Below are 13,404 nucleotides of genomic sequence, written 5' to 3'. Positions count from 1 at the left end.
GAATTCTACAACTTCTTCCATCCTTGCAGAAATCCCATGGTAACTTCCTCCATCCTAGTGGGATTCCTGTGGCAATTTCACCTGAATCCCACAGGTTTCATGGGATTCCCACAATCCTCATTCTCATTCTATTGACTGATCCAGGTCACACTAGTTATTCCCATCTCTAGATCCTTATAAAAAGCAGAGGTCCCAGCATAGACCCCTGGGGAACACCACTATCTACCATTTGCCATTGAGAATACTGATGATTTCATCCTACTCAGTGGCATAGCTTCAGAGCTCTCTCTGACGTCACGTCCTCCTGGAAGTGATGTCAGAGAGAACTCCGAAGCTGGCGCGAACGGAAAGTTCTTTGCTGCTCATGCCAAAGTTAAAAAGGTACAGAGAAGGGGTGTGGCTATGCACATCCAGCAGGGGGAGGAGGCCATGGGGTGTGGCCATGCACATCCAGCCGGGACGCACTTACATGGACCTAAACAACCAAGCCTCAGGAGTGTAAAAGCTTCCTAGGTTCACTGGAGATTAAAAAAATATCTGCCACTCAATCTTTGGATTCAGTCCATCAGGATCTTTTGTATGTAAACGGAAGATCCATTCTTGTTCCCTTTTCTGTAACTCCAGTTTCCTGTCACCCCCTCTTGATATCGGTGGCCCGTGATCAAGGATGAAACATCTAAAGTCCCTAGGGTTGTGACTTGAAGTGTTGAAATGTTCAATCAATGGCTCCTCAATCCTGTGACATGTCAAATTACTGTGGTGCTCACTCATCCTGACCCTAAAAGGTCTCGATGTCTGGGCAATATAAAGTTTAGGGCAAGGACATAAAATCCCATATACCACATAGAAAGTGTCACAAGAGGCGTCCCGGCTTTTGATCATCAACTGAGAGGGCGCACAACGTAATGACGTCAGATGTGAATAAAAAGTCAGCAGTTTCACCTGGGGTGTTCTCTGTCCTAGCAAGCGTGTGACTCAGAACGCTGCTGTAAGCTACTGCACCATTGATAAGTTTTTTGTACTTAAATAGGATCTCTGCTATTTTTGACTTTTTCTTTTTTGCAGACGCTGTCCGAAGCCCTGACGCAGCTTGTTAGCGAAATGGCAACTAGCCTGACGTCTGTCGGCGAGGACTGGCAGAGACACAGAGACTTTAAGAACATTAAGTCAATTGCTCCACCCACATCTAAGTAATTTTGACACAATTTTTGAGAAAGTTTGATCCATTAGAAGTGGCTGACTGTTGGTAGGAGGGGGATGAGCCGGTGAAGATCTTTTCCCTTTCCAGTGCGGAAGCAATCAACTTTTACGCGCGGGGATCTGAGGCTCTCCCTTTATGATTTATTATTTCAAAGGACTTTGATGCAAATGAAACTTTCAATGATCGAGTGGCACACTTTTGAATTTTGAACTTAATTGCTAGAAAGTTATTGGATTTAGTATTTTTTCTCGTTCCTGTATATAGATTAAGTGACTTGCCCAGGGTCACAAGGAGCAGTGTAGGATCTGAACCCACAACCTCATGGTGCTGCAGCTGTGACTCTAACCACTGCACCACCCACTCCCCACACTGAAATTGACATACGTGGGCACTGGGCAGTGACATCACTTCCAGTTCTCCTATACTGCTTTTGCTGACTAGATAAGTCTGATTCCAAAGTTGAAGGGGCCATAGCCCACCCAGGCTCACCTATGGCTACACCCTTGATAAGAAATAAAATGTAATAGGACAAGGGAACCTAAGAATCAAAGCAAACTAGGACACCAGAACCAGGAGGCTGGCTGATTGCAGTATTTCTGTATTCCAGGTAAAACATTAAAAAAAGATGTTTGGATGAATGAAAACAAATATAGAACAAAGGGAACAGAAACCCCACGTAAAATCCAACAAAGAAAGAACAAGTGGGGAGTGGGATAGAACACGTCAATCTTGGGACAAGCAATCTTTTATTTCTATTAACTCAAAATAAATACAGAAATACATCAATAAAAACACATGTATAAAAGTCCTATTGGTTTTTTTTTTATTGTACACCACCTTGAAACTTTGTCTAGGTGATTAATCAAATTTTTAATAAAACTTGGAACATGATGTCTTTATATTGAAAGGATAGTAACGTATAGTAACATAGTAGATGACGGCAGATAACGACCCGATGGTCCATCCAGTCTGCCCAACCTGATTCAATTTAAATTTTTTTAATTTTTTCTTCTTAGCTATTTCTGGGCAAGAATCCAAAGCTCTACCCGGTACTATGTTTGGGTTCCAACTGCCAAAATCTCCGTCAAAACCTACTCCAGCCCATCTACACCTTCCCAGCCATTGAAGCCCTCTCCAGCCCATCCTCCCCCAAACAGCCATATACAGGCACAGACTGTGCAAGTCTGCCCAGTACTGGCCTTAGTTCAATATTTAATATTATTTTCTGATTCTAGATCCTCTGTATTCATCCCACGCTTCTTTGAACTCAGTCACCGGTTTCCTCTCCACCACCTCTCTCAGGAGCGCATTCCAGGCATCCACCACCCTCTCCATAAAGTAAAATTTCCTAACATTGCTCTTGAATCTACCACCCCTCAACCTCAAATTATGACCCAACATGGTCCGTGTTTCGGCCCCCAGATGGAGGCCTGCCTCAGGGATGCATCTAATGGTCCACTAGGTATCACTCCAGTGCTGGGAATAAAAACTGTACAATAATCTTTAAAAAGACTGTATGCATATGCAATGTTCGTGATAAAGTCCAAAAAAGCAACAGGGTACATAAAGGTCTCCCACCTTAGAATGAAGACAGACATCCATACAGCTCTTTTAGCTTTCTCATAACCCTGAGAACAAGTTCAATTTACTGTATTATGAAAAGAATTTACTATAGAACATAGAGCAGAATAAAGGCTGTATACAAATCCCAATTCCTCCCCTTCCTAGTAACAGATAGAACCCAGCAGACATTAGAATGGGAATGATTGCAAACATTAGGGTTTTTAGGGTTTCTACAACTGCCTTCTTTTTCCAGCAGTGCTTAACTAGTTTTCTCCTACATTGTGGCCAACATAGGAAAAAGTTCTCTTTACAAAAGCTTAGGGCCTTAGGCTGACTCTAATTAATACAGGCAAACATGAAATTGTGCACTTATACAGGAAAAAAAAAAAAAAAAAGGGGAGACCCAATGATCCACAGTGAAAACAATCCACCGATGAAAACAAAAACAAAAACTGTGGATACAGATGTTCTGGAGATAATTTATTAAACACTGACATATAAAACCATGAAAATTCAATTAAAAAAATACAATGATAAAAAATACAGTGATAAAAATCCAACCGGACCCTACATGGTCCGTGTTTCAGCGAACACGCCTTTCTCAGGGGTCCAGTGGTTTGCAAACTCACATATAAAGAATTGGACTGAAAACAGTCTATTGTCTTTAAACCTGTGAGCAAAGAACACCGCAGACAAGCTGAAGTAGCAAAAAAATGCTAAGGAGGTTTTCGTAAGCCCCACTTCTCTGCTGGTTGTGATGCCATTATCAGATCCCAGCAGAAAGATCCAAAGATAATCAAACAAGAATCTTTGTGGCCTGCAGAGCTCCTGTAGACCATCATCTTTGGATTATTCAGATGGGCATTCAATGAAAGGTGTCACAGGCTGCAAAGACTTCAGCTTCCTCCAGTACAACCACTAGAGCCCTGAACATGTTATAACACAAGGTGGCAGCTCCAGGAGCATGGGGTAGTAATAGTTTTCCCTCAAAAAGATTGAGAAACTTGGTTTCTCTGTGAAAATAAGAAGATCTGAATTTTAAATGTAGCAAAAACATAAGGTAGCGTGCTAACTGAAAACACGGTGTTGTCTGCCTTTATGTGCTCGGTTTCAAAAAGCATTTCGAGGTGCCCAGGACTGTGCAATCTCATTAGACCCCGGCCCTGGCTGTGTGAGGCCTGAAGTGTTTGTTCTACCAAAAATCTTTATCAGCTCCAAACACACACAGGAAATCCGGTTTGGGATTGCCCATCCCCAATCCTGATTTATACAGGAAGGACAGAATAAAAAGCCTTGCCTGCACCACAATTAACGTATCCCAACCGCCTTCTCTCATTTGCACCAGGGCTACAGACAAAGAGAAGAGGCAACGAAAATGAAGAGATGTGGCCAAGGCAGTGGAGAAAGCAGCCCAAAAGTCTAACAGGCGCCGCCATGTTTGGAACCTTCGGTCAGGTGTATGGGAGAGAAGAGCAGAAGCCACATGACGAGCACACAGCTGGGGGTGCACGTGGAGGGAGCCAGGGTGCAGAACTGGAGGTACGGTGACAATATTGGGGTGGGGGGAGGGCTGAGTCCCAGCTGAGGTGAAGGGGGATGGCAAGAAAGCCTAAGGGCCTGATTCACTAAGACTTTTTCTGTCCTATTAAATATGAAGCAAGCTATTAAAAGTTAAGCCATTAGAAAAAAAGTGATTTATACTGGGTTACAACCATATATGAAAAAAGATAATAACCAGAAGTTTGTTTATTACATTTTTTTCTATGCCACCTTTCTGTGGCATAACCAAAAATGGTTTACATATTACATGCATTGTTCCTAGGTGGCTCACAGTCTAAGTTTTGTACTGTGACAATTGATGGCTAAGGGATTTGCCCAGGGTCACAGGGAGCTGCAGTAGGAACTGAACCCAGTTTTGAGCCCATTAGTCTACTCCTCATATCCTGCTCAGAAATTTGAAACAGGTAAAAAAAAATTTTTTTTCATGCACATACTCGATACAGTTACAAAGTGGGTCTTGAGTTTCACAGAACTGATCCACAATGTAGTGATTTCTCAAAGCCTCAGAAAGGATTCCTGTACAGAAGATAGATGCATGGGATCTGTTTGGGTATTCTGTCATGCTAAGCCTGTCTCAAAGTCCCTCCTTGAGGGCCGCAATCCAGTCGGGTTTTCAGGATTTCCTCAATGAATATGCATGAGATCTGTGTGCATGCACTGCTTTCAATGCATATTCATTGGGGAAATCCTGAAAACCCGACTGGATTGCGGAGGGACTTTGAGATCCCTGTATGCTGTGCACAGAATACATAATGGATTCTACAGTGCTAATCAGTACTGTACATCAAGTACTTTTTTTTTTTTTGCACACATTTAGCTTGCCAGAACACTTTAAAAAAAGTTAACAGCTATATTTACTAACATGCATTTAACACCTATTAATTTAAATGTTATTTTACTGTAGGTCTCATTTTATTCAGTAGGACTTTGTTACAAATAATGCACCGTAATAGCATTAGCAAATGTAAGTAACCAACCTGCTAGCTTATAAATTAACACATGTAAAATTGAGTTGCATGTATTTAAAAAAACTCTGTGTGTTTAAAAAAGGAAACCAAAATGTAAAATAAACTGAAAAAAGTCTGAAAATTGGAAGCAATTCTGAAAATTCTGAAAACAATTTTAAAATGTTTTGCCTCCGGATAGTCCAGTAATGACTGGTTTTACCCCCATTGCATGCATGGATTGGCAAGCTTGCTTTCCAGAGTGAAATTGCAGCTAGTCTATAGCTGCATCATGGGAAATACCAGTAACGGCTTAGCCTGTCCTTTATGATCAGGAGCCATAGGATTGCCATACATTAGACAATATACAAAACCTTAGCAGATTCTGTCATCTTTTAGAGGCCCAACAAAAGCTTTTGAGACTATGTAGGTCCCTTCTTCAAACATGCTCTCAAAAGCTCATATACTACATCACATTTTTGAAGATAGTTTTCAAACTCAGTAATGCAAGTAATTAGTAATTCACAGATATTAACTATCTGAAACTTCCTTCTTTAAATACAGTAAAGGCATGCATACTGTTCCACAGTCTATATAGTTTTAACCACATTTCAGGGAGGTGTTCCTGGGAGCGGGATTTGGTGGGATCTGAAAATAACTCAGATAGTAGAAATTTTAACTACATGAAATGCAGTGAATAGCAAAAATGTATCTTTAAAAAAATGTGCAGTTCATTTTAGGGTGTTTTCCTGATTGCTTGTTGTTTTTTTTTTGTTCATAACATTTCTTTTCCAAGTGTTAGAACTTTTTAAAGCATAGGAATATACTGTACATGTATTAATTCATCAATTAATTCATGTTTAAATCAATTTTGCACACACTTTATTTTCTTTAATGTGAAAGATTTTAGGTTTTTCGAGGAATGATGGGGCACCCTAAACTGTGCTACGGTATCCTAAAAATGGCAGATATCCCATCCAAACAGCCAAGTCTAGTAACTTTCTGTGTCTTTTGGGAATACGTATCAGGGGATGCTGAAAAGTTCTCAGCCCATCCAAAAAGAGAATGACATGGATGCGGTTCAATCCATAATCAGAAACAATGTCAAAACAAAGAATTTTCTTTCTGCAAATTGGCACTTAACGAGATAAGATAACACTCTTTACAGCTACAGTGGCAAAATAACACTCAGAATTTGGGAAGTTGGTTGGTTGGTTGGGCTGAGAACTTTTCAGCACACCTTCGTATAGGGGCATTTTTAAAAAATTCTATTTACAAGGTGCCCACTGTACAAGTAACAAAGTTATTGGATTTAGGATATCAGTTGTTTGTAATGTAGCTAATTTTCAAAGCTAACGCATAGTACATATGCCCTGTCCCAAAACTCCTATTACTGTATAGGTGCTGCTGATCCATACAGCACACATAGCTTTCAGAATGGAACGTAGGAGTGCATTTAACTGTATACATAACTCTAGAGGTTAGTTTTTTTAAGATGTGCTAATGAAGCAGACGTGCTATAAAGCTAACAATATAAAAAAACATCGGGACCATAAATCCTTTTAATAAACAATCAATGTGAAATTGTATGGAGCCACTCTCCTTAGACCCTTTAAAACTTCTTACATAAATAGTGTTAGGAACCATCATTGAACTTTTTATGTTCCTAACCACTACCCGACACCAATATACACATTAAAAAAAATCATGTCTTCTGCAGTATATCAAGAATGAAATAAACTTGAACTTTGAAAATGCAAGTTAATCCAAATCTTTTAAATGAGCAGAGCTAGACTGTCTCGGTAGCTCCATGTTCACAGAGAGTAAGATGTAGGCATTGAGATTTTTTTGCAGGTAGACAGGTTGCAGACTTTTTTTTTCCACCGAAACCATGGGTTTTCACTTGTGAAATAATTCAGAACACCCAGACTATAGGCAAATGCTGAAAACAAAAAGACAAACTTGTGAATCAAGTTTTTAAATATTGTTTGTAAGACAGAAATATAAGATTTCAACATTACATTTAAATATATAAAGGTAGCTGCCTTACTGGATTGTTGGGAGTGTATGAAGATTAGGGAAAAGAATACGTTTTTTAATTGTTTCTATGCCATTCTGGGTTTCTATATATGATTCTCTGGTTTATTTTGTTGTAAATAACTTTAATCCCTTTGGGGAAAGTAGACAACTAATAAATATTTTAAATGAGTAAATGTAAGAAGACGTGGTAAATGTGATAGCTCAGTTCAGCCTTTCAGTGCCCTCCAATGTTCTTAGTCAGGCCTCACCTCAAATCATGAGAGGATAATGTACATTGCTTTCTATTTAATCCTCTCTTTATTGCCAACCAGTATTTTGGATACTTGTGAGAGGGATATCTTTCTGCTGAAGCCTCTGTTTGCCTTTCCAAATATCTTTGGTCCCTCGGTTTTTTATATACACTTCTCCTTCTGTATTCGCGGTTTCAACATTCGTGGTTTCAATTATTCACGGTTTTTAGCTTGCTGGCTCCTCCCCCCAAATGACATCAGCTTGCATAGAAAAATCGCTGATTCCCATCACTTTCTTCACCATGTTTTGCCTCTCCTTCAGGAACAGACCAGGTCTCCCACCATGTTATTCGTGGTTTCACTATATTCGCGATGGTTTTTAATCGAAAACAGCAAACAACATATGAAAAAGTTATTCGCGGTTTTTCTGTATTTGCGGTTCTGTTAATCCCCTATCACAGCGAATACGGAGAGAGAAGTGTACACCCAAAAGGACTGAGTGGCCATATTGTCTGTCATTGGCTTCCACAATGAGCTCCTGCATTCTCTATGTCCAATTTCTTTGGATGTAATTAACTCTGCTTTTCTAAGCTAATTTTGATGTCCATCCCTCATTTCAGAGTTTTTTAAGTTGAGTTTCGTTTGATATTAAATAAGGGAGGTTCTGAAATGCAGTGCCCATCATTCTCACTAATACACACTCTTCTGCCAGGTATCACATTTTATTTCTGACCTCTGCAGAATAGACTTTAATTAATGAAGTATATGAAAATCAAATATACATGAACACACACACAAAAGAGTAGTCTTCTCTTTGTTTTCAGTTTGTATTGTATAGCAACTTCTCTTAATAGCTATGAAGGGTTACTGCATTAAGTTGCTATATGTAATCAGACTATGGCAGTCTTCAGCTTCACTGAAAAGGGAAGAAAGAAAACTGTGGATCTTTATGCAAAATTTCAGAGTACCTTTCAGAAAACAGAGTGGGCTAGAGAAAGGTTTTGATAATGTACTTTCAGCATTTTACTGGATGGGGTTCCTCTTCTGACAAACCCCTCATTTTAGCAAGGGGGGGGGAGATGTATTTAGAATAGAACAGAGTGGTTAGCTGGGAACACCCAGGAGTTCTAATAAGTGTTCTGGCTTATCCATGTGTACTGCAGTTGCCTTATTAATCAAGTTGTAGGTGACACCTTTTTACTCCTATCTATGGGGTTCTTTTATTAAGGTGTGCTAACCAATTTAGAACATGACTAGCGTGCACTAAATGCTAAGATGCCCATAGGAATATAATGGGTGTCTTAGCATTTAGCACATCTTAATAAAAGGACCCTTTAATGCAGGGCTGCCCAAGTCCGGTCCTCGAGATCTACTGGCAGGCCAGGTTTTCAGGATTTCCACAATGAATATGCACAAGAGAAGGCTGCACTGCCTTCTTGGTATGCAAATCTCTCTCATGCATGTTCATTGTGGATATCCTGAAAACCTGGCCTGCCAGTAGATCTTGAGGACCAGACTTGGGCAGCCCTGCTTTAATGCATAAAAAAATGTAATTTGTATTAAGAGTTGTGCAGTAATTTTCATTTTTCATGCATTAAAAAAAAAAAAAAAAATTGGGGAAGGGGTGTGTCACGGGTAGAGAAAGGACATGGAAATGTTATTCATTTAGGCCCGGATTTTCTACACGGCGCCTTAACTTAGGTGCTGGTAGGCTCTCTACTGGTGCCTAAGTTAAGAGGGAAATACTGTTTAAAACAGTACTTAAGAACATTTTAAGGTGTCTACCACTGCCTAACAAAATGGCACCAGACTCACACCTCCAGAGGTACCTACCAGCAATTAACACCACTTTAAGCATGGCTAATACCAGATGTGGTGTTAGGCGCTGGTAGGCACCTCCAGAGACATGATTCACGTCAAAAGTAGGCGCTGGACATGTAGGCTTTGAAAACCCTGGCCTACATTTTCAGTGCCTACCATTGCCGGAGGTGCGATTCTCTAAATGACAGTCATATGATTGGTAAGTAATCGGCGGCCACCAACAATTGTGCCGTTTAAAGAATCCGAGCCTTAGTGCATTCTGATTAGATGTTTAGGCCTCGCTAGGTGTTGTAGTTAGGCACCAATAAATTAGGCCAAGAAACCCCTGGCTTAATATACCGGTGCCTACCACAAGAACGCCTAGTGATGCCTATTCTTCACCCTTAACCTCACCTACTTTTCAGGTGTTGGAAGGCGCCTTGACTTAAGCATTGCTAGATGCCACACTGATAACCGCACACAACCTAAATTTGCAATTAATGGTATTTTTAAATTTGGTTTTAATGGCATGGTCAATTACCACCCCATTTAAGCCAATTAAAAACAACTAGGTTGCACATGGAATTAAGTTAGGCATCATTAAGTGTCCTTGATTAGGGAATCAGGACCCTAAGTGCTCCCACATTAAATTTTTGCAGATACAGCGCACGAATGACAACATTAGCACACAACCTGTAAAAAGGAAAATGTTTTTTTTTTTTTTAAAGTGCCATGTTGAATCTGGGCTTAGCGCATTTTAACGTGGGACTTTCCCACATGCTAAACCCAGATTTAGTAAAAGGGCCCCTCAATACATCTGTGCCTAGCTAATTCCCCCGCTGTCATTGTTCTGTTTTCCCATTAACCCGATAGAGGCAGTTTAGCTCTTGAAAGCTAGTCACAGATGAATTAAGTTAGTCTAATTAAAAAAAAAATCCTGACCTACAACTTCTGTTAACCTTTTTCTCAGTCTCTGAAATAAGAAAATATATCCCAAATGTTGGCAATGGTAAGTCATAGTCTGTCTTTTCTAAGTATTCTGGTTTTCACTTTCATTTTATGACAGTATCTGAAGCATACGTACTAATAAAGTGGCGAGAAACTCAGCCCTCAACGGCTGCAACCCAGTTGGTCTTTCAGGATTTCCCCAATGACTATGCATGAGATCTAGTTTCATGCGCTCCCTCCATTGTATGCAAATAATTCTCATAGATATTCATTGGGGAAATCCGGATAACTTGACTGAGTTGTGGCTCTTGAGTATCAAGGTTGGCCACCCCTGTACTAACAGCATAATGCAACTATTGATAAAGGCTTCAACGGGGCAGAAACCAGAAACTTCTTTTCCCAACAGGTTGACGTTGCGATGGCTTTTCACAGGACATCAAAGGCTTGACAGATGACTGAATGCAATGCAAGATGGTGAGTATTTTTTCCAGTGATATATCTAATTCCTTAGATTTATATTTTGTGAAAATGCTGTAAAAGAAGGCAGATATTTTCCATCTGGTTACTAATTCTCACAGTCTTACATGGCAAAAATGGAACCCCCATATGTAGGGAGGTAACCTGACGAGCATGTGTTGCAGCAAGTGAATACTCACACTTTAGTGCCTGCAGAATAGTCATTTCACTTTCAAAGGGAAATACCTGTGTCATTTCTCTTTGAAAATGAGCTTTGAGTGCATGTAAATAGCATGTTCACCAGCTAAGTATGTGGGTGTCAGAGTGGAACTAAAAGAATCTGAGGTGCAGCCATTACCAACCTGCTCCCATTGGTTTTTCTTGCCATCCACAATGAATTTTTATGAGTTAGATTTGCATGCCCTACACCAGCGTATCTCAAACTGTATGCCACCTGAGATTTCAGGTGTGCCGCGAGACGTTGGGGAGGAGGAGAGGCACCGGCACCGGCTGACTGCCTATAGGATGTGCCTCTCATAGTGAGAGGCACGTCCTGTAGGCAGTCAGCTAGTGCCAGGTCCTCTCCTTTGCTCTGCGTGTCTTCCCTTCCAGCACCCTCCACTGACGGCTCAGAGCCTGTCTGGAGGGCTTTTGCGCATGCGCTGACGTCAACATGATGGCATCACGCATGGGTGTGATGTCACTGTATCAACGTCTGTGCACTTCTGGATGTCTTGAGCCACGGACACCACGCTTGACAATGTTTGTGAGACATTGCCCTGTACCCATAAGAAAATGCTCTGCATGGCCTTGCAGCTTATTTATTTATTAACTGCCTTTTCATGAAGATATTCACCCAAAGCGGTTTATAATCTACTGAATAGTAATCAGATACTCTTGGGTATTTTTCCCTATCTGCCCTGGCAGGCTCATGGTCCAGCTGCGGTACGTGGGGTAATAGAGAGTTATGTAGGCTGGGATTGAACTCACAGCCTCAGGCCACTAGGCCCCGCCTCCCCTCTACTTTTGCCCACTTTTGTAAACCACTTGTAGAGCAAAGTAGGGCAGATTAAAAAGTGACAAAGGGATAAATTTGTCCCTGTTCCTGCAGGAACTCGATTTCCTGTCCCCATGAGTTTCGTCGCTGCCCCTGCCCCATTCCTGTAAACTCTGCCTTAACCGCACAAGCCTCAAACACTTATGATTTAAAAGTGTTTGAGGCTTGTGCAGATGAGGACGGAGCTTAGGCATTGGTGGAATGAGGCATTATGACATCACAATCTGAGCTCTAGAATGTTGCTACTTATGATTTTAAAGTTTATGAGGCTTGTGCAGATGAGGACAGCTGAGGCATTGGTGGAATGAGGCATTATGACATCACAGTCTGAGCTCTAGAATGTTGCTACTTATGATTTAAAAGTGTTTGAGGCTTGTGCAGATGAGGACGGAGCTTGCAAGAATGGGGCAAGGATAAGAAATGAACTCGCGGGGAAGGGAAAATGAGTTCCCGCGGGGACGAGGAAAAATTTGTCCCCATGTCATTCTCTAGGGCAGATCAACCAGCAAGTCAAGCACAGTAATTTCATACCCTTTGAAACTTCTCTGCCTCTTTTTGCTCAAGTGACCAAACATAAAAGTCTGAGCCATGAGCTGAGGGCATCCCTTTTGTCTAAGCTTGAGAGCTTATATACGATGCTGAAATCGGTGCCCTGTCACTGGGTACAAAAATCACCAAACAGGAGGATTAAACCCCCTCTAAAAATGTTAAAAGGTGGTGGTGGTGTTTTATGTTTAAACATAAATGCATTGGTATAAACCACTTGCTTTCTGGTTTTCTTCCAGGGAAGAGGTAGGTTTTATTTACACTGAAATTAAATCTCTTTTAAGTGTGCCACATATACTTAATCTTCAACAACAGCTAGTATGATTGAAGGACAGCATGCAGCTCAGCTTGGCATATCTAGGAATTCCTAGAAAAATAAAGGCAGGATAATGCTAGTCAAATATAGTTAATACAGACAATTGTGTTAAATAAATCATGTATAGTCCTTAGCAATCATTCAAAAGGTTAATTTTGGTTTAAGTGTGCTTAGTGAATTATATATTCATTGACTGAGTGCTGTATTTCAAATTTTTCACAATACAAGAAATAGCACGGATTTTATTTTTAAAAGATTTTTGTTGTCGGTAGGTTTTTGTTTGGGGAACATCAATCTAGCTACATACTGCAGGCTGTATATTTTCGGGAGTAAAAGCATGTCCTTGGGTGGGGGAAAGAGAGAGAGCGAGAAATAAACCTAATTGTGAATGAAGAAATCTTCCACTGGAATCTGTAGAAATGGACTGCAGGTTAGGCAGATTCAGCTTGGACATGCCGAGTTACATCTTTGGAGATGCCCTATACCAGGGATAGGCAATTCCGGTCCTCGAGAACCGGAGCCAGGTCAGGTTTTCAGGATATCCACAATAAATATGCATGAGATAGATTTGCATCTCAAGGGGGCAGTGCATGCAAATCCATCTCGTACGTATTCATTGTGGATATCCTGAAAACCTGACCTGGCTCTGGCTCTCGAAGACCGGAATTGCCTGCCCCTTCCCTATATTCATGAATAATAAGCAAAGATGCCTAGATTTAAAAATTACATTTATTGGCAAGAAT

General features: G+C 40.7%; 1 protein-coding gene across 3 annotated transcripts in view; it reads left to right on the top strand.

Moving 5' to 3' along the window:
- Positions 1-4,085: 4,085 nt before the first annotated feature.
- EGFL7 (EGF like domain multiple 7) overlaps positions 4,086-13,404 on the top strand; it is a 50,376-nt gene continuing 41,057 nt past the window's right edge. The window contains exons 1-3 of one of the 3 annotated variants that reach the window (XM_033960601.1): positions 4,086-4,303; positions 4,587-4,728; positions 10,693-10,760. The gene's annotated coding sequence lies outside the window, so the exon portion shown is untranslated. The remainder of the gene's footprint in view (positions 4,304-4,586; positions 4,729-10,692; positions 10,761-13,404) is intronic. The other 2 variants (XM_033960600.1, XM_033960603.1) reach the window with 2 other exon arrangements.

The sequence above is a fragment of the Geotrypetes seraphini genome, chromosome 10 (genome assembly GCF_902459505.1).
Source record: "Geotrypetes seraphini chromosome 10, aGeoSer1.1, whole genome shotgun sequence".
NCBI lineage: Eukaryota > Metazoa > Chordata > Amphibia > Gymnophiona > Dermophiidae > Geotrypetes > Geotrypetes seraphini.
The sequence above is the reverse complement of the archived record's forward strand: the minus strand, read 5'-3'. Positions and strand labels throughout refer to the sequence as shown.